The 20,417-nt window shown below is 41.2% G+C and overlaps 1 protein-coding gene across 2 annotated transcripts in view; it reads right to left on the minus strand.

Annotated features, from left to right (window-relative positions):
- HMG20A (high mobility group 20A) overlaps positions 1 to 20,417 on the minus strand; it is an 81,028-nt gene that overhangs the window by 37,927 nt on the left and 22,684 nt on the right. The window contains exon 1 of one of the 2 annotated variants that reach the window (XM_020975155.2): positions 17,823 to 17,952. The exons of the other annotated variant lie outside the window; for it this stretch is intronic. The gene's annotated coding sequence lies outside the window, so the exon portion shown is untranslated. Of the gene's footprint in view, positions 1 to 17,822; positions 17,953 to 20,417 lie in introns of those variants that run through there. 2 annotated transcript variants of the gene reach the window in all.

The following is a 20,417-nucleotide window of genomic DNA, read 5'->3' on the forward strand; positions in this document are numbered from 1 at the left end:
GCATGAATATAACACCTACTATGTACCAGGCACTGCACTAAGGGCTTTACAAATATTATCTCACTTGATCCTCACAACAACTCTGTAAGGTAGACAATGCTATCACCCCCATTTTACAGCTGAGGAAACTGAGGCAAATAAAGGTTAAGTGACTTGCCCGGAGTCACACAGCTAGTTAATATCTGAGGTCATGTTTGAACTCGGGTCTTCTTGATTCCAGGCCCAGTCCTCCACCCACTGTGCCACCTAGCAGCCAAAGTACTAATGCTAATAGCACTTTTGTTTCCAAGCTACTTTATATTTAACTATTTTGTATTTATTTATTCTGTTTGTTTATTCTCTCTCTCTATGTACACACACACACACACACACACACACACACATATCTCTCTCCATTAGAAAGCAAACTCCTCCTGAGCAGGGATTATTTCATTTGCTGTTCTTGTATTTATGATGCACGGCACATGGGAGATGCTGATCCACTGATTTGCCACAATTTGTTTGGTCACTCCCCCATTGATGGGCATTAACTCTGTTTCCAGTACTTTGTTACTAAGAGAGGTGTTTGTATAAATATTGTCATCTATGTGAACTTTCTTCTATCTTTGATCTGGGGGTATGTGCCTAGCAGTGACATACCTGGATTGAAAGGTAGAGACAGTTTAGTCACCTTTTTAGTATAATTCCAAATTGCTTTCTAGAACAGTTAAACCATTTCACAGCTCCATCAAGTGTCCCCATTTAAAAATTTTTCTTTGTTTTCTGGGTTGCCATGGCCAAAGAATTCTTCACCAAGTGGCCAACATACTGGTGATAAGACTCTATAATTCAAAAGACGGACCCTCAGAAAGTCAACCTACTCATTGGTGAGATTATGCTAAAATCTATATAGCATGATAGGACCTTCTATAGCCTGCACTCTGTTGGCATAAGTTTTGAGAAAGTAGAATTTTTCCAAGCCACAATGGGGCATCAGAATAGGACTGTGTGCAAGATGTTGAATGAACAGTCAAAAATGAACAGGGAATTACCTTATTTGGATTACAGTGGCAATGACTAACAATGCTATTAATACTCATATCTTCAGAAAACGTCGCCAAACATATGGAGAAATCCAACTGCACATATCTTTAAAACTGCGAAAGCTGAGTTTCTCGTTTCCATTTCCTCTCCAATAACCCACCTCCAAGAAAAAGCTTTGTTTGTGGACTGAACCTAGACCTTAACTTCCCAACCTAAACTGGCAAGAGGGATCAAGCTACTAGTGGATGACAGCATTGGGATCCCAAAAGACCATGACAGACTACAGCACTGGACTAAGATGAAATTCCATAGGGATAAGTGTATACTTACCTTATACTTGTATACAAAAGGAGGGCAGTACCAGGAGCAATGGAAGAAGTTTTTAAGTGGAAAATTTGGACCTGATATCAGGGGGAACAATCTTTACAGACATAGCCATTCAAAACTGGAACAGGTTACATAGAGAGGTGGCAGGTTTCCTCTCCTTAGAGGTCTGCACTGGATGACCACTTGCACAGTAGGAACTCCTTTTGGGTGCAAACTGACCTAACTGGCTGCCCGAGGTTCTGAAATTCTGTGACTTAAAATGGACCATAATAAAGACCTACTGCTTTATATGTCATTGGCATGTTTGACTAGTTACAGACAAAAACAAAAAACTACCTAAGATTTCCAAATGTCTGGGATGTACTAGGACAGAGAACACATGATTTATTTTAGAAAGGATCACTGAGATTGCCTAATCTAATCCCCTTGTTTTAAAGATGGAGAAAATGAGACTCAGAGATGAACTGTCTTTTTCTAAGATACAAGAGCAGGAAATAACAGATCTAAGCTTTGAACTTACGCTCTTACCCTAGATTCAGTGCTCTACACACTGCTTTCTTAAATGCATCATTACTTAAAAAAAAAGTCATCAGTTTCTAATGACAAATTTTTCCTTCTTCTTCCCAATGCATTTCATTTTTGGACATTAATTCATAGAAACTGTTTATACCTGTCTCATTCTTGGTTTCTTTGCAAACATTTTTATCTTTACTGTTCCAAGGTTATCTCATTTATATAATTTCTATATCTCTCGAGGACATTAATTCAACACAAAAAACCCAATCCATTACAGTGATGCTGGCCAGTCCTCACATAACTAAGTTCCATGGCAGTGAGGGAAGACAACAACACTGATAACTTCTAAGAAACAATGTTATATAATATGTGCATCAGAGAGTTACAAAAGAAAGAACCAAGTGACATGGGAGGGTAAAGGTCATTACTGAAATGGAGAAATCAGGGGAAACTTCCTGGAGGAGGTCAGTTGGTTAGCCAATTCATATACTGCCACATTCCAGGAATTTTGTGGAACACTTGTTCACTAACAGGCCATACCACCTCTCAGCTCCAGGCATTTTCACTGGCTGTCCCCCATGCCTATAAGGCTCTCCTCATCCCTACCTCCCGGCTTCCCTGAATTCCTTCAAGTGTCTGCTAAAACCCTGCCCTCCACAGAAAGCCTCTCCTGACACTTCTTCACTCTAGTGTCTCCCCTCTCATAATTATTTCCTATTTATCCTGGGCACAGCTTGTTTGTACACACTTGTTTGTTGCTGCCCCCATTATCGTGAGCACCCTGAATGCAAGGACTGTCTTTTGCCTCTTTTTGTATGACTGATGCTTAGCACAGTGCTCTGCACATAGTAGGCACTTATGTTTATTGACTGATGGGGAGGGGATACAGAGAAACGCCTGCCCTCAAAGAAAATATATATATGTGTGTGTGTGTGTGTATATATATATATTTTTTTTTGGGGGGGGCTAGGCAATGGGGTTAAGTGACTTGCCCAGGGTCATACAGCTAGTTAAGTGTTAAGTGTCTGAGGCTGCATTTGAACTCAGGTTCTCTTGAATCCTGGGCCAGTGCTCTATCCACTGCTCCACCCAGCTGCCCTGAATTTGAAGAAAAAATTCTCTCCCTCCCACCTTTTCCTCCATTGGGAAAAAAAAAAAGGAAAGGGGAAAAAATCCCCTTGTAGCAAATATATAGTGAAGAAAACAGATTCCTCACTGGCCATATTCAAAAGTATGTGCCTCATTCTGCACCTTGAGTCCATCACTTCACTGGCAGCAGGTGAGTAGGACGCTTCATCAACAATCCTCTGGAATTGGGGCCGGTCATTTTGCCATGGGTCAGAGTTCTTAAATTCTTCAAAGCTGTTTGTCTTTACTCTATAAACCGTTCTCCTGATTATGCTCATTTCACTAACGTTAGTTCATATAAAGTTTCCCAGTGGTCTTTGAAACCATCCCTTTTATCATTTCTCATGGCACAATAGCATTCCATTACATTAATACACCATAATTTGTTCAGCTATTCTGTGTCCGGTCAAAAACCCCTTAATCACCAGTTTTTTTGTCACTGTAAGAGATGCCATATAGGTCCTCCTCTTTCCTTGACCTCTTTGGGTTTCCAGGTCCAATGGTAATAGTATCTCTGGGTCAAAGGATGTCTACAGTTTAGTAATTCTGGAGGTTCAGTTTCTAACTCCTTTCCTTAATGACTGACTAGACCAGGAGTGGGAACCCTGCAGCCTAGAGGCCACATGTGATCTTCTAGGTTCTTGGGCATGGCCTTCTGACTGAGATTAAGGAAATTTGTTTTGTGAAGTTTTGATTCAGTCAAAGGGCTGCACTTGAGGACCAAGAGGGCCACATGCGGCCTTGAGGCCGCAGGTTCCCCACCTCCAGACTGGACTGATTAGTCTCAGCTTTACCAACAGGGCATTTATTTGCCCATTTGCACATCCGATGGGTGTGAGATGGAACCTCAGAGCTGCTTTAATTTGCATTTCAAGGAGCTCACATTCTAATAGGTAGGGTTAAATTAGGCTTTCATGGATGACAAGGACTTCATCAGTCAAATAGGGGAAGGAAGGATATTGCAGATGCAGGGATATAAGAGTAAAAGATGGAGGTAGCTTGACACAGTCTGTTTGGATGAGGAGATGGTAATTCCAGTTTGGATGGAACACAGACTGTATGAAGAGGAATTATGAGGCTAAAAGGTCGAGTGGTTACACAGATGTCAGGTGGCCTTGATTTTCCAGTAAAGGGACTGGATTTTACAGGAGGCAAGAGAAAGCTGCTGAAGATTTCTAGGCAGATGATCTTTGTGTGACAGATTGTTACGGAATTGGTATCAATCACTAAGCATTTAATAAGCCGCTACTGTGTACTGTACAAAAATGAAACAGCTCTGGCCTTTTTGAGTTTATATTATATTGGGAAAACATTTATACATGTAAGTAAACAATTTTTTTAAAGCTAGATTTGAGATTTCGTTCTACAGGGAATAATTGGTGAGGACATTCCCTGTATCAGTTCCAAGCGCTCTATCTGCATCCTACAGTTTCAGAGTTGTCTGGGGACCTGACGGGGCACAGGACTTGCCCACAGTCACCACAGGCAGGATGTGTCTACTTGGCCTTGTGTCCAAGTCTTCCTGACACTTCCCTAACCACGCTGTATCCTGGCTGCCACAAGGACAATGTAATTTCAGTGGAGAGATCCTTGAAGCTGAGGAGGGTTAGGAAGGGTCCCACAGAGGAGGTGGCCCTTAAGCGGAGCTTTGAAGGAAGCTAGGGATTCTGAGACAGTGGTTTCCAAATCAGGGTATGTATATCCCAGGAACGACCCAAGACAATCCACTGGGTATGGCAAGAAAACAGCAAGAAACAGCTAAAAAAAAATTTACCATACAGAGGGACTCTGGTACCTTTACTCAGTCTATATGACAGTCTCAATGTCTCATAGAGTATGCAAGGTATCCTGAGAGAAAAGTAAGTTTCACAACACATAGGTATTGATAGTGATGCTCTTATTCATAACACTGTCATCACATTATGAAATACTAAAGTTTACATGTGTCTGGTTAAATAAATATATGGGGGAGGGAACAGAATAACACCTACTATGTACCGGGCACTGTGCTGAGTACTTTACCATTATTATCTCATCTGATCCGAGAGACCCTCTGAAACCTTATGTTCACACAAGTAATCTTGGAAACATAATTCTGTAACTTCTTTAAAATCTTCCAAAGAGTTTCTGTGGGTTTTGAAGCCGTTTATTAAGGATATAAAAATGCAAGATCTTTCTATTAGTATGCAAGAACTGACAGACATCAGGATGATTATTTACCACCTGAATTTCAACACAAACTTCTGCATCACTGGTAAATGAGGCTGAAAAACGAGTACTGTGATTTAGTAAGCAGGGCTAATAATAAACTTCTTCCACTTTGTATCTTTGCAAGGTAGCTTTCTCAGGTATGACAGTCCTAAAAACTAATGACTGAAATAAACGAAACTTAAAACCAGACCCTTAAATAAGTGTGGCAAAGTGTTAAACCAAAATAAAAAAAAACCAAACAAGCGAATCACATCTATCAGAAAATATTAATATTTTCTGTTAATATTTTAGTGTTTTTTGCTGATAGCAAATTGTCATTAGGTTTTCTGTTGCTAAAAGTGAATTTTTCAAAATACTGTTTATTTCATCTTTAATTATTTTTTAATTTTTGTGTATGTTTTATAATGCATAGATAGAGTACTGGACTAGAGTTCAATCCTGCCTCAGATACTAGTTTTGTGACCTGGGTCAAGTGACTTTTCCTATTTCAGCCTTGGTTTTCTCATCTGTACAATGGGAATAATAGCATTTACCTCACAGGGTTGTTGTGAAGGCTCAAAATAAGATAATAAAAATAAGGTACTTTGCAAACTTTAAAGCACTACATAAATATTTACATAGTAATAAAGTAATGCACGTATGCAATTTATAAACATACATATACTGAAAGTGCTTGCTCAATTTTTTCTTTTTGACTGATGGAGTGTGAGGTCAAAAAAGTTTAGAGACTACTATACAAAAAGGTAGAGAAGGGGTAGGAATGCATTAGGCACTGGGCCAGTGTGTGCTAAGGTACAGAGATAGATGTGAGGTGGAAAAATGAGGCCAGTTTTTTGGCAGGACCATACAGTGGGTAAAGGGAAGTAACGTATGCTAAGTCTGAAAAGGTAGGCTGGAATAGCACTGTAAAGGACTTTATATGTTAAAGAGAGGAGTCAGCACTATATCCAAGAGGTAGCAGTAGTTTTTTGAGGGGGGGGGTGACATGCCAGACCTATGGCTTTAGGAATATTACTTTGGCAGCTGTATGGAAGACAGTTTGGAACAGGGCCAACTAGAGTAGAAGCAGAAAGATTTGTTAGAAGGCTAGGGCAACAATCCACACAGTGGGCAACAGAGGGGTCTCAATTAGGGTGATGGCAATAGGAAGAGAGAGGAAAGAGACAGATGTATGATATACTACATTGGCCTTAGTAGCTGATTAGATGAGAGACATAGAGAGTACACAGAAGTCAGATTATACTGCAAGATCTTGAACATGAGAAACAGGGTGGTGCCACAGGCAGAAATTGTGAAATCAGGAGAAGAGGCACATTTGAGAGGAGTAATAAGAAGCTTGGTTTGGGATCAGACTATCATAGTGGTAGAGACAGAAGAATCTCAGAGCTGGGCTCTGAGACAGTGATCCCACTGTCCCTCCCATGTTGCTCATCAGAATATGTCAAAGACACAGAGCATCTCTAACCTTCAGATCTAACTACAGCAGAGAGATGGCCCAATGGCTCAGGCATTGGGTTTGAAGCTAGGGAGACATGAGTTCGAATTCTGCCTCAGACACAGTAGCTTTGTGATTCCAGGCTCATCACATGACCTCATCTAGCTCCAGTCCAGGGCCCTTCCTGCTCTAAATCTACGATTCTCTGATGTAGCTATTTCTTGAAAGCCTCTAGTGGGAGTGAAATGAAGATATTTCACTACTGTACTGACTAAAAAGATAACAGTCTAAGCTGAAAATGAAAATATAACCAAATGGGCTGAATAGTGGTAATCAACTGTAACAAACCTGAAATTCAGTCAGAAGAGATAAATCATTAAACAATTAGCTCCATTTTTCTATGAGATTATACTGCTATACATCTACAAAAGTAGAAAATATGATAAGAGTAGAAAAAGCACAGGATCAAGAGGTCAAGAGAGTTCTTCTGCTTCACCCTGGCTAAATCACTTAACAAAGTAGGTCCAACTTTTCTCATCTGTGAAGCGATGAGCGGAGTGGATGATCTCAAGGATTTCAATTCTATGATTTCAACACTATCATTCATCTAAATTTAAAATGAAGAATTTTCATTTGACCCTATTATCTCTCTAATGCCACATCTCTCAACATAGAAACCTGACAGCTGAAATCTTGGTCTAATGCTCTGATATAGTTATTCAAGGGTCTGGTTCTAAGTTTAGTTTATTTCAAGTCATCTTTCAATTCAAACACAGAATCAGCTTACAGACTTTTACTTTAAATATGCAACAAATATGTATAATATATCCAGTGCAATGGCATAAAAACCTATCAAGGACATTCTTTCTGCATCTTTAATTTAAAATGTTCTTGGCTTCACCAACATTCACATTGTTTGGACAAATAAAAACAGGACCTCTTATAAACTCTGCTCAAAACCTTTTTAAAAAAATAAGAGTATAAGAAGAAAAAGGAAAGTGAAGAGAGAATGATTGGGAGGGTTTCTTTTAATACAGGATATTATCATAGCTTTTGGTAAAAAGTTACCTTAGATGACCAAATCACTTGGACTCTATAATGGAAACTATTAATAACAGGCTAAAAAAGCTAACAAGGGGATTTCTCAGATTTAAGTCATAGGTAACCATTTTACCAAATACAAAGGGATAAATAAACATTCTGGCTTATAGACCAGGAAGATGGATGGATATGTGGAAAGCACTGGTCATGTCTAAAATAATGACTCATTGCAGACTTTATGAGCTAACACAAAAGCATTTCCTTAACTTCAGAGAGCAAACTGAAGGCAACATAGAATTAAGTGTTTTAAAGCACTCAAAATGAGGGCCAAAGGTTAGAAGAAACAAAACGTGTAACAAGAATGAAATTTTCTCATAGTAAAGAAAATGCCTATTTTAACAGAGTTCAGGCCTTGTGCTTAAAGTTAATTTATACTAGTTTCCAAATTATTTTCTATCATTATTTTCTTAGGATACAAGTTAGTGTCCTTATTATATTGTCCTCTAAGACAAAGACTGAATGTAAAAAATCAGTTACCCAAAACCTCAAGATTATGTGCAGACAGATTACCTGCACTGCAGATTATTAAAGCCAAATCTTTTCAAATACACAACACTTCGCTGGCTCCCATGTCCCAAGGGAAGCTGTGAGTCAGACAGTAAGACAAGAGAGTCCCCAGTGTTATGCTAGCGCTTTACATTAGCCTGGAAGCTCAGCTCACTCGGGCCATATGCTCATTATGCTCCAAGAGAAAGGAGACATGAAATTGATCACCCTTATTTTTACAGAGCTGGCACAGCACTATGGACCACTGACAATCCTTTAGACAATGAAGGTCATATATCAGACAACATAAGGACAACCCAATCTACAGCCAAAGATATTCACCAGTCACAGAGCTGAAAGCTCAATGCTGCTGCTTACACAGCACACTATCCAATGGTGTACTGCTCTACAAAGAGTAATAAAGCCAATGGAGATCAGAATGTCTCTTGGCACCCAAGAGAGAACTCAGTACCCATTTGGCATGAACTGTCCAACCAACCAATGTCCACAAAGCAGGGGTGCTGTTGTTTCACTCAGACCAGGGCCTACGCAAGCGTGGGATCTAGTATGCTGAGCTGTAGGACTGCTACCACCTACACCTTCTCCTATTGCCAAGCCACAAGCAGGTGAGAGACATGCAGTATGCTGCAGAGGAGAACACTGGGTTTGAAGTCAGAAGACAAGGCTGAGAAGCCCGGCCCTGCCCCTTAGCAGCCCTGTGACAGCTTCCTCGTCTGGAAGTGAGGAGTCTAGGCTGCATGATCTCTAGGGTCCCTTCCCATCCTAAATCTTAGGATCCTGTGGAGAGCAAAGCGCCCCCAATCAATGCTAGCAGCAGAGCCAGTTTACCAGCACAGAAGCAATGGTCACAGTGATCTCCACAAAGTGGACAGCTGTTATCAGGGTGGCATAATCCAAAGAGCACTGGACAGAAAATCGGAGGACCTTGCTGAAAATCCTGGCTCCACTACTTAATACTTGGGCAAATCACATCATTTCTCCAGGCCCTTAGTTTTCTTATATATAAAATCAAATGGTCCCTTTCTGCTCTAAACCCTGTATTTCCATGACAATAATAGAGACATTTAAGCAGCTGCTATACAAACTGGAGTTAGGTTAACTGTAAGAAGGGAAGGCAAAAACAAAAGCCACCAAACCATTTGACACTGAGGTATAACCGAATTGCTTCCAATTCTGCATCTGGATTGTGGAGTTGGGGGGCAGGAAGAGCAGAATGACATGAATGACAAAGGGACTCTGAGCTAGGCACCTAGACCACCTTCAGGGAGAGGAGAGGCCTAGTCTAAATAGTGATTACAGGTGCAGACCAAACGCAGGCTGGTACAATGTGATAAAAGAAATGTCAATTCAATTAAAAAAAAAAAACATTTATTAAGCATCTATGTGCCAGCCACCGTGTTAAGACAGTGTTTGATTTTTACCCACAGTTGCGCACATAGATAATAATCACCATGAAGGAAATATTATTAGTTCAAGATAGGTATTAGACAGTATTTCCGTTTTTCACAGGACGTCAGGAAAAGTTGTCACACACACCCCCTGCCCCCCTCCCCCAATGTACGCCTTGGAAGAGGAAGGGAACAAAAGGAACCAAAACACTGCGGTAGAACACAGCAAAGGAGCTGCTCCCCAAAGGAGGAAGAGGGCAACTTCTTCAGCAGAGCAAGCAGAACTAAGCGAACACTGGCTCGAGAGGTGGCACCTCCTCCGACACGCCATTCCCAAGCAAACCCAACGCTGAATCTTACACCGAGAACGACAGGAGAGCTCACAGCACAGAAGCTTGAGTGTATTAGCCAGTCACTATATATTTAATGTATGGAGGGAGTGGAGAGCTCAGACGGTTTCTGAGCTCATCCCAAGTCATTTTATTTGATGTAAATTCCTCAGTCAGATACATCCTTCTTTAAATGATTTGTAAAATGCATTCCTGAACAAATTCGGTTTTACTCACACCACTAACCCTCATCCTCTTAGGTGAGGACCTCATCTCTTCTTCTACTGAGAAAATGAAGGTCATTCACCTGGAATTCCCCCGCCTCTCCTCTCTATCTCAAAGCCCTCTGACAGCATCCCTTCCTTTTTTCCACGGTCTGATAATGATATGACCCCTCTCCTTGCCAAGGCTACCACCTCTACACATACCCTTACAACAATCCCCTCAATTGAAAGAGATAATGAAAAAAATAAAAATTGGCTTGAAGGTGTAAGTGCTTTAAGGTTTGCAAAATGCTTTCCATATATTGTCATTTAACCTTCCCCATGGGATAACTTCTACTGCTATTATTATCTCCCTTTACAGATAGGAAAACTGAGGCTGGGAGAACATGGTAAGTGGAAGGAGCATTGGGTTTGAAGTGAGAGGACCTGGATACAAATCTGAATTCCGGCTCTTCCCTGGGCTCCCTCCGGCCATCCCTTCTGTTCGCTTATTTCTCCAGGCACTCTTTTGATGAGTGTTAACAAGCCGGATGCCTGCTGCTGCTGCTGTCCCCCTGCCCAGGGTCACATGTCCGCCAGTCAACTAAGCAGCCCCCCAAATCCTGTTTGCAGCATCGCCAACTCATCCCCAGTCTCTCCAAGAGTTGGTAGGTAAGAGAGTGACTATAAAATCAGCGGGCTGTACTAAATGACGCTAAGGTTCTTTCTGTCTTTAAATCTATGATCTTGGATGACTGACCAAGATATTAAGCACCTGTGTAGGATTTGAACTCAGGTTTTATTTGGAGTCCAAAGCCAGTATTCTGCCCACTACTCTGAGATGCCTCCCACTCAGCATTCAGAGTGATTTCTCCTTTAGCCTTATCTTGTTTCCCATTTTTAAAAAATCTCTTCCTACTGGACCGTATATTCCTTGAGGGCAGAGACTGTATCATTTTTCATCATTTTAATCCTAAATGCAAACTTATTTCTGGCTTTTTAAGTATCTAGCACCAAGGTAAGGTGCTTAGTAAACAAGTGTTGAATGAAAGGTTCTTTCCTGCTTTGAATTTTTGGTCTTATAATAGTGAACACTCATTTTAAAATTCTTTCTAGGGGGTCAAGAAGGAACCTAGGCCTATATTTAACAAATACAATGCTAGATGTATTCTCTGCTTGACTCCAGAAGACAGAACCAGGAGCTAAGGGCTGAAGTTTCAGGGAGGCAAATTTCAGCCTGATATAAATCGAAATGTCCTGTCAAAGGTGGAATGGGTTTCCTGATGACGTACCGAAGTCTTCCAGAGTAGCTTGGATGCCTTCCTGTAGGGGTGCTGCAGGGAAGATTCCTGTTTTTTATACAGACTGGACTAACCAATCTCCTACTTTAGATCCCGTCAAGGTCAAACCGACACCATATACTCAAAACACCAAGACACAGTCTCCTCATTCCTTCCACCAACAAATCATTTTCTTTCATTTTTTTGAGTGAAAAAATATTTATTAAACACTTACTAGGTGCCAAGGACCAGAGTAAGCAGTGGGATTCATAAAGAAAGAGCAAGACAGTCCTTGCTCGTGTTTATACTCTAACCGGGAGAGACAAAAATTAAGCCAAGCTCAGCTGCAGGGAGGAAGGACGGGCACAGAAGCCCTCAGAGCGAAGCTGAGGGCAGATGGTAAAGTCCACTCATCTTCAGGATTAGTCAGTAGGTGGGATGACAATACCAGGGAACTGCAGGTCATAGAGGAAGGGCAGGTGCTCAGGTCAAGGAGTCAGAAGGAGTCAGTGCCAACCCATCTTACTGGAAGGAACAACGAGAGACTCCCATTCATCCACACCAGGCAAGCGGTCTGGATACACAGTGAGCAGTCAAGTAATCAGGCCGGGTTCTAAGTGGCTGAGGCAGTCAGAGTTTAGCTAGACCTGACAGAGAGATGAGGTGACAGCTGCCTTTCTCCAATTATTACTGAATGTGAAAATAATTCCCACAAGAATTTAAAACATTAACACATAGAAAAGCCTAGAAACTACACAAAAAAACAGAGAAGAAATGACCAAAAAGTCCTAGAAATGGTTCCAAGTCAAGGGAAAAAAGGTAAGAGAATATGTTGTAGAGATTACATTGCAGGGATAAATAGAATATTGCCTTAAGCCACATTCAACATCTGCAAATACTGATTTGAGTCTCCTCATTTCCCAATTACTTTTCTGGCTAATCTCTGAGCTTCTGAATGAGCAGGAACATGCCTCCACTCAAACCCACTGTCCTGAGTCACATTACCTGGCTAGGGAAGTGCTCCCAGGGCACAATCTCCTGATTCTGATTTGTTTTCCAGTCACTTTCCTTCCAGTTTCCAATCCATTCACTGATATCGTTGGTGACAAGTTAAGGATGTGCTCCATCCCTTTGGAAGTTGCTTCTAAACCAAACTCTTGGTTTAGTGACCATTTAGGTTCAGAGCATGGTTTCACCCCCGGAGACGCCCACACCTCCTTGTCCCCTTGCTCTTCCCTCATTTCTTCAGACACCCTTTAAATACAGTGTTAAGAGTCTGATACCAGGTACTGCTGCTGGTCTAGCCTCCCAGAGTCACATGCCTATCAAGCAACCAAATCCCACTCAAAGTCCCGCGTAGAGGCTCATTTCCAGTCTCTCTAATGGTTTGGTAATTAAGAGAGTAATCTTCAAAGATCTTCAAAGAATATCTTCTTTGTTTCTTACAATTTGTTCATAAACTCAAGAAAGTCATAAATACTTTAACCCTTCTGAATTAGCTAGTTAACAAGACTATTAAATGAAATTTGGCCTTCTCTTTCTAAAAGACTGAAGCAGAACAATAAAAAATCATCAAATAAATGATACCGAGGTTGTAAAGGAATAAAGATATTAGATAAAATAAAGTTAACATCAAATTCAATGCTCAATGTATATAAACATATAACTTGTGGTAGTTTAAAATTAATTTCCTGAATTGCAAGAGATCATTTGCCTACCATTATACTCACTTTAAACACATGGTTAAGGCCTTTAAATTACTAGGTCACCAGAAGGCTTAATTTCTGGTCTTTCTTTGTCATATACTCCCTATAATTTATTTCTATCTCTCTAGTTCCCATCTCCTTTCCTTCAATCCCTTTTTAATGCAATCTACTTCAGAACCTCTTGAGAATGATTATCATTCAGTATAATTACACATGCATTACCAAGTAGGACAGGCAGAGCAGTTAAACCAACTGGGATCTCATGATGCCAGTTAAGTTTTAGTCTCATGCCACTGCAGACTCCCAGAACGTGTCAGCATTACTTCAGTAAAGTAGGTTACAGGTAGAGTCAGTGCAACCTTCTATGGAATTCACCAGATAAAAACAAAGATATATGCACATACAGCAAGCAGGTTATTTTGAGATGTAAAAAGGCATAAAAGCAGTAGCACAAGAAAGGAGAGGAGTACAGCTTCAAGTGACCAACTTCTATAAAACCCAAGGTAAATACACAGTCTCCCTGCTCAGGGCTTAGCTTTTAAAGCCCTCTTAATTTTTACTAAGCTTCTGTGCTATATACAACTGAAAAGGAATTTGTTCCACTCTCATCAATGGTTTATAAACAGCTCACAATGTCACCTGCAGATCTAGAATGGGAAAACTCTGACCTGAAGCTCTTCTGGCCTCAGGAGTAGCCTCCTCATTGCCAGGTGAAACATGTAAGGCCCTCAATCTGTCAAGTGCAGTCCTCCATATATGAAGAGCACTTCTGACTGGCCTGCCAGCGATGGGGATGCGCCCATGAAATTGCACTTCTTCATTCAATCTCAGTCTTCACTCAGTCTCTACGCTGATGATTTTTCAGATCTTTTTATTCATCCCTAGCCCCCCAACCTGTCTTGTAACTCCAACTGCCTCTTGGGTATCTTAAGCTGGTGACATTTTCAACTCAATGTATCTAAAACTGGATTCATTACATACACCCCCACCCTCACCCCCATCCTAACTTCCTCATTACTCTCAGGGGCACCACCATCCTCCCAGTCACCCAGGCTGGCAGCCTCACAGTCACCCCCAACTCCTCACTTTTTCACTCCCCCATTCCCCCATAGCCAACCTGTTGCCAAAGCCCGTCAATTTTACCTCCTTAACATCTCTCGCCAATTTCTCTCCTCTAACACTGCCACACCCTGGTACAGGCCCTTATCCTCCTGTGCATAGTTTATTCCAAGTTCTTGAAAAAAGAACTGCCAGAGTCAGGATGCAAATAGCGTATGAGGACTGTGATTTCATTGGCATAGCAAACTCTTGGGTGAGGTGCTTCTACCCATTCAGGTCATCATCTCTGTAAATTTTAGTCTCAGTTGCCTAGGGCACTAAGAGGTTAGGTGACCTGCCCAGGGTCATATAGCAGGTAAATGTGAGAGGTGAGACTTTAACTCAGGTCTCCTTGGCTCCAAGGCCCACTCTCTATCCACCAGGACACAATGACTCTCAGGATTCAAATATGGATCTACGTTCAACCTTGATGGGATTCATTCCTTTGGCTCCTCAAAAAGGATGGTGCTAAGATGTGAAGAGATTAGTGGCATAGTGGAAAGTGCAAATGATCTGGGTACAAGTTTTGGCTTTGTGACTTAGCATGCAGCACAGTCTAGTGGAAACCTGATTATGACCTGAGAGGCCCTGGACTGGAATCCTGGCTCTCTTACTCACCCCCTATGAAGCATCAGGCAGGCTGCTTAGCCATCCTAGAACTTGGTTTCTTGGTCTGCAAAGCAAGAGCGGGATGATCTCTATGGCCCTTTCTTGCCCTTTTCCTGGGTCTGCACTGTGAATCTATAATGCTCCAAACAAACAGCTTCCACTCTCAGAACATGTCGTGCATAGCTAACTAAATAAATCTCAATCTTCCAGAGAGAAATGTATTTGGGTCAATGCCAGAAAAAGCCAAACTCTTGAACCCTTTTAAAATAGGGAAAAGGATAATATAAATATAAATATAAATATAACAAATGAATATGTGTCACCAGTCATGGTGCTACTAGATGCAACTACTACCCAGCCTAAAGAGGACACACAATTAGCACAGGCTGACAGCAGCAGGATGAAGCTGACCCCAGTCCTTTTTTTGGGTACACTACAAGAACCTACAACATCCTCAGTATCATGGAGCGGTGCAGAGAGATTTTAATTAAACTCTAGGGAGAAGAAAACCTCCAATCAGAATCCTGCAAGTAGTTTGTTTTGCTAGGAAATAAGTGGCTAGCAGCTGACATGTCTTTTTGGCACAATAAAGCTGCTTATGCCCCCTTTCAGAAATCAAGATAAAAACCACTCCACACCATTTACATAATATGGTCCTTAAATGAGCAATTAGCCTGAAAAGGCTGTTCTCACATATGGTATGGTCTCACAGCACTACAATCCTGACTTAGGACCTTATTATAGTCATACCCCAATTTTACCTATATTCTTCCATGAGCTATGGGGGTCAATGAGTTACACTTTAGAAAACCAAAGAGCGAGCCTGCAGTGGCAACTACAGATTTATGAGATTTATAAACATATTTAGTAATATCCAGAGGCAAACACTGATAAATTCTCATCAGCTCCCAAATTCACTGGCTCAAGAATTTCTGTCTAGTAAATCTGTACTATATCAATAAATAGATGAAGCTTTAAAAAATCATTTCACTCAGACACTGAATAATAAACAATTTTGCAAAGATGAAAAACAAATAATGTTTCCTAATTGGAAATTTGACATTTTCTAAGCATTCAATACTCTTATTCTTTTAACTCTATTATGAACTTTTAACCCCTACCCCACACCCCTTCACAGATTTGCATGGAAATACTTAGAATATGGTTTCTACTTAAAGCTACTTATAGGACTACTGGTATCTGGGCTCTAGAAATAAACTAAAAGGATCCATTTGATCTATGCTAAAGAATCAGGTAAAAGAAACCTGAAACACTTCCCCCTTGAAATTTATCTTGTTCTAAATTGTAAATACTACTTTGTGTGTTAGGGACTGATTGCTGCTAACAACTTGGTTCAAGCTCTTGTATATCTCAATTTTTTTTCCTCAAAATATGAAATTAGGAGATTTGTTTTTTCTTTCATCTGATTTTTATAAATCATGTAATAAAAGTTGAGTAGAATGAATACCATTATCTCTAAGATTTTGCAATACTGGACATTAGTCATTTAATAATGGAAAGAAAAATGGATTGGTCTAGAAGCCATTCTTCGGCTCACTGGCCATGTGCTGCAGGGCAAGTCATTTCATCTCCCTGAGCCTCAGTTTCCCCTTCTGTAAAATGAGGGAGTTAGATTAGATGACCTTCAAAGCCTTTTCAGCTCTCTATGATCCTAAACAGGAACATTTTAGAAGAGAAAGGCACCAACAACGTGGAGTAGTCGTCATTCTCTGCCAAGTGTCTATGTCCAGACTTGCCACTTCCTTTGTGCTACCTGGCCATGACACATAGCCATGATGGGCACAATGCTAACAATATGTAGCACACTGTGCTTCCCCTAACCCAGAGGCAGGAAAATGCTTGAGTAATTAGGCCACCTCACCACCATGCCCCGATGCTCCAAAAATTCTGGTTCTGGCAAAGGAAGCAAGTGGCCCAGCCAAGATGCCACCATTGAGAGCTCTGCCTCTAGTCTCAAATTTAGGAAATGTCAGCAGGTGCAGCTGAGATGTGGAGGTTGGGTAAAACGTGGCCACAAGTGCCAACTCCACTGAGCAGAAGAGATGTTCATCATTAACCGAGATCCCTGAAGAATTCTCACAAAGATCAGCACAGGACAATGGCCACTGTAATGCCATATCAGATGACAATTTTGAATGAACACAGAATTAGTCCTGGTTGCAGTTACCAAGCATCAACAATATGCTAGCCCTGGTACATACACGGTCCCTGCCACAGGAACTTACTACTTCAGGTAAAATGGGATATAACATAGACGGTATCTGTGTAATAGAAACATCAAAGACATAAAAACTGAACACAACTTTCAGCTTTCTACTGTTTTAAGCTAGCGTCATTGCTTTTTCCTTTTTTTAAATCATTATTAAATTTTATTTTAAATTTATAGAATAAAACTAGCATTTCCATAACATAGCACAACAAAAAAAATGACTGCACATGAAACTGCACAAACTGCTCTTCCTTTCAAATATACCACAAAATTATCAGGTAAATTCCTTTTTTTCCCCCTCCTCCACAGCCCACCCCCACCCTAGAGCTGGCTACCTTCGGGTACATATACATAAAATTATTCTGTACCTCCTGTTTATCGTCTACTGTCTGGTAGTTAGGATAAAATACAAACTCCATAGCCTGACATTCAAGGCCCTCCATGACCTCAGTCCAGCTTACCTTTCTAGTCTTATTGCCTTTAAGTTCCCTTCGCACACTCTGTGTGGTGGCCAGACTGGACTATGAGCCATTCCCTGGTCACGTCCTTGCGCATTTTCTTGCTCCTGTGCACTGACACAGCCTGTACCCTAAGACGTGGACCCACTTCTGCCTATTGCAATCCTTCTTTCCCTTAAGGCCTGCCTCAGGCACTATTCTTCCCCGAAACTTCCTGGGATCCCCCCTGGCTAAAGTGCCCCTCACCTCCCCGAGCTTTCTTAGAGCACTCACCTGAAGCGTACTCCCAATCACGTCCTTAGTGGGCTACGCCCACTCTGTAAGAGGGCCACGTGAGCAGCACAAGGCCTGCCACATAACACGTGTTGATAAAGGCAAGTCCGTGTCGGAGAAGCAGCTTCGGGTGGGGATGGCGTGGAGGTGCGAGCACGACGCCGAGCCTGGAATCAGGAAGACCTGAGGTCAAATGTGGCCTCAGACACTTCCTAGCTGGGTCACCCTGGGCAAGTCACATCACCCTGTTTGCTTAGTTTCCTCATCTGTAAAAGGAGCTGGAGAAGGAAATGGCAAACCCCTCCAGTATCTCTGCCAAGAAAACCCCAAGCGGGGTCATAAAGAGTCAGATATGACTGAACAACAACTATTATAGAAGCTCCAGGTGCTTCTGGAGAAACTTGGCATCGTACACAGTAGGAAAGGGAAAAAAAAAAGAGGAACAATTTGCCCATATTCAAAAGAGGCAAAGCTCCTAGATTCCTAGTGGCCTTCAGAGAAAGTGACAGGTGGTAGGGATTCCACAAATGTGTGCTGAGCTGAATTGGGTGTCATCTTCCAGATCAATAACTGTTAAGAAGGTCTAAGGGAGAGTCATAATCCTCATCTCAGCCACCTCACCTTGCAGTTAAATTTTCCTAAAGGACACAAGTTATAAGGATGATTAAAAAAAAAGTTTAGTTCAGAAGAACTTCTCTGTCTACAACCAGAAACTCTCTACATTGAAATGATATGACTATTCATATCCAAACAGCATCTGCAGATTAATAATACTTACTGATGCCAATGGACAATCATGAATTGAATGAATATATATAGTATTGTGGAGAAAACAAGTAGGAATAAACCCAGTCCCTACCTTCAAGGACCTTCTTACCACTTAATACATAAATACATTAAAGTAGATGGTAAAAGTGCAATAAGAGAGGTAAGGAGAGTTGAGGGTTGAGATGAGGTAGAAGTAAGTACATCCATCTGGATTTAAGAAAGTCAAATACTAGCATCACCTCTGCAGAATTAAGCAGGAACATTACAGAGAAATACACTTTTGGGGGGGCTATTAAACTGAGGTTACGTTACATGGTAGCAGAGAGGCAATTTTGTGGGGCTCAGCCTTTATTTTTGTAGCTTCTCTTTTTCTCTAAGAAGGCTGGGAACTTAGCCAATCATCTAGATGTCAAAGAAGTAAAACAAAACTGCTTTTGGGTCCAAGAAGTAGATCACATAATTAAAAGCAGAGATCCACTGATTGTTGTGGGAGGCAGAGAAGTTTCCCAATAATCTGTAAATTATCAACTTCAAGGCAGATGCAGGAAAAGTTATCCAAATTCCTTAGGTATCCACAGACACTGCTTCAGTATATATGCCTTTGTTTCCTCACATATAGACTCACAGATCTGAGGCCTAGAGAGATCACCTGGTCCAAACTCTGCATTTGGAAGGTATCGCCCTCCCAAATCAACAGATGAGGAAACTGCAACCAAGAGATGCAGATTTGCCCAAGACCACAACGCTAACAGGTGGTGGTGACCAGCGCTCTCTCTACTACATTATCCTGCTGTTCAATTTCTCTTCCAAATATATCTAATAGAAATGCCTACGTAGATGTAGTAATACACTAACAGCCAGCATTTATGTAGTGCTTTAAAGCTTGCAAAGTGCTTTGTATTTAACACATAAGCTGTGGGAAGAAAAGAATAGTGCCTCAATTCATTCTTGGCCAAGGTGGATATTATCATACATACACACATTATCTCTTGATAGGGAAGAGCAGGCAGAATGTGAGAACAGAGGTCAAGTTAATCAAGACACACCAGACAGATCTGCAATCTGCAATCCCATAGCAAGCATCAAATGCTATCCAGCCAGCCCACATCGGCTTCCCAGCTATGTCTTAGCTCAATAACGCTGTAGGGAAAGGGCTGTTGTAAACCTTAGGGTACTGCATGAATGCCAACCATTATGATTCCTCCACTAACAGTTCATCATAGAATGAAGAGGCCTAGGTTTTTCAAAGGTATGGCAGCTGACTTTAAATCCCACAGGAGAGGCCGTGTGGCACAGTGGAGGAGTACTGGTTTTAGAATCAGAGGACCTAGGTTCAAATCTAGCCTCATTCACTTATTGTGTAATTCTGGGCATGCACTTAATCCCTCTACAAATGCAGATTCCCTTCCCCTCTCTGATCCCAGTTTCCTCATTTGCAAAATGAAGGTGTTGGAAGAGATGGCATCTAAAATTCCTTCTTGCTCTAATCTACTACTTTATGTTCTATCATATTGAAAGGCACTGAATATGGGGCCAGTGAAACCAAGTCTGTGATATGAGAACTTTCAGCCTAGCTAAGTTCATAGAGGATCATGGGGTTGATTTCAGGGTGACAAATTTTCATCCTCAGAAACTCATGAAAGACTAGATCATCGAAAGACTGAAAATCTGGGGAAATCTGGGGTTTCCAAACACGGGCAAAATCATAATAAATATTTGTTGCTGAATAGATCCTTGAAATGATACTATGATAGACACTGCTGTTTTATGATTTATTCTACACCTCCAGAGACTTCAGAGCAGAGATTATAGTACATAACTCAGTAT

Source organism: Phascolarctos cinereus, unplaced genomic scaffold (assembly GCF_003287225.1).
Source record: "Phascolarctos cinereus isolate Bilbo 61053 unplaced genomic scaffold, phaCin_HiC Scaffold_3;HRSCAF=262, whole genome shotgun sequence".
Classification (NCBI taxonomy): domain Eukaryota; kingdom Metazoa; phylum Chordata; class Mammalia; order Diprotodontia; family Phascolarctidae; genus Phascolarctos; species Phascolarctos cinereus.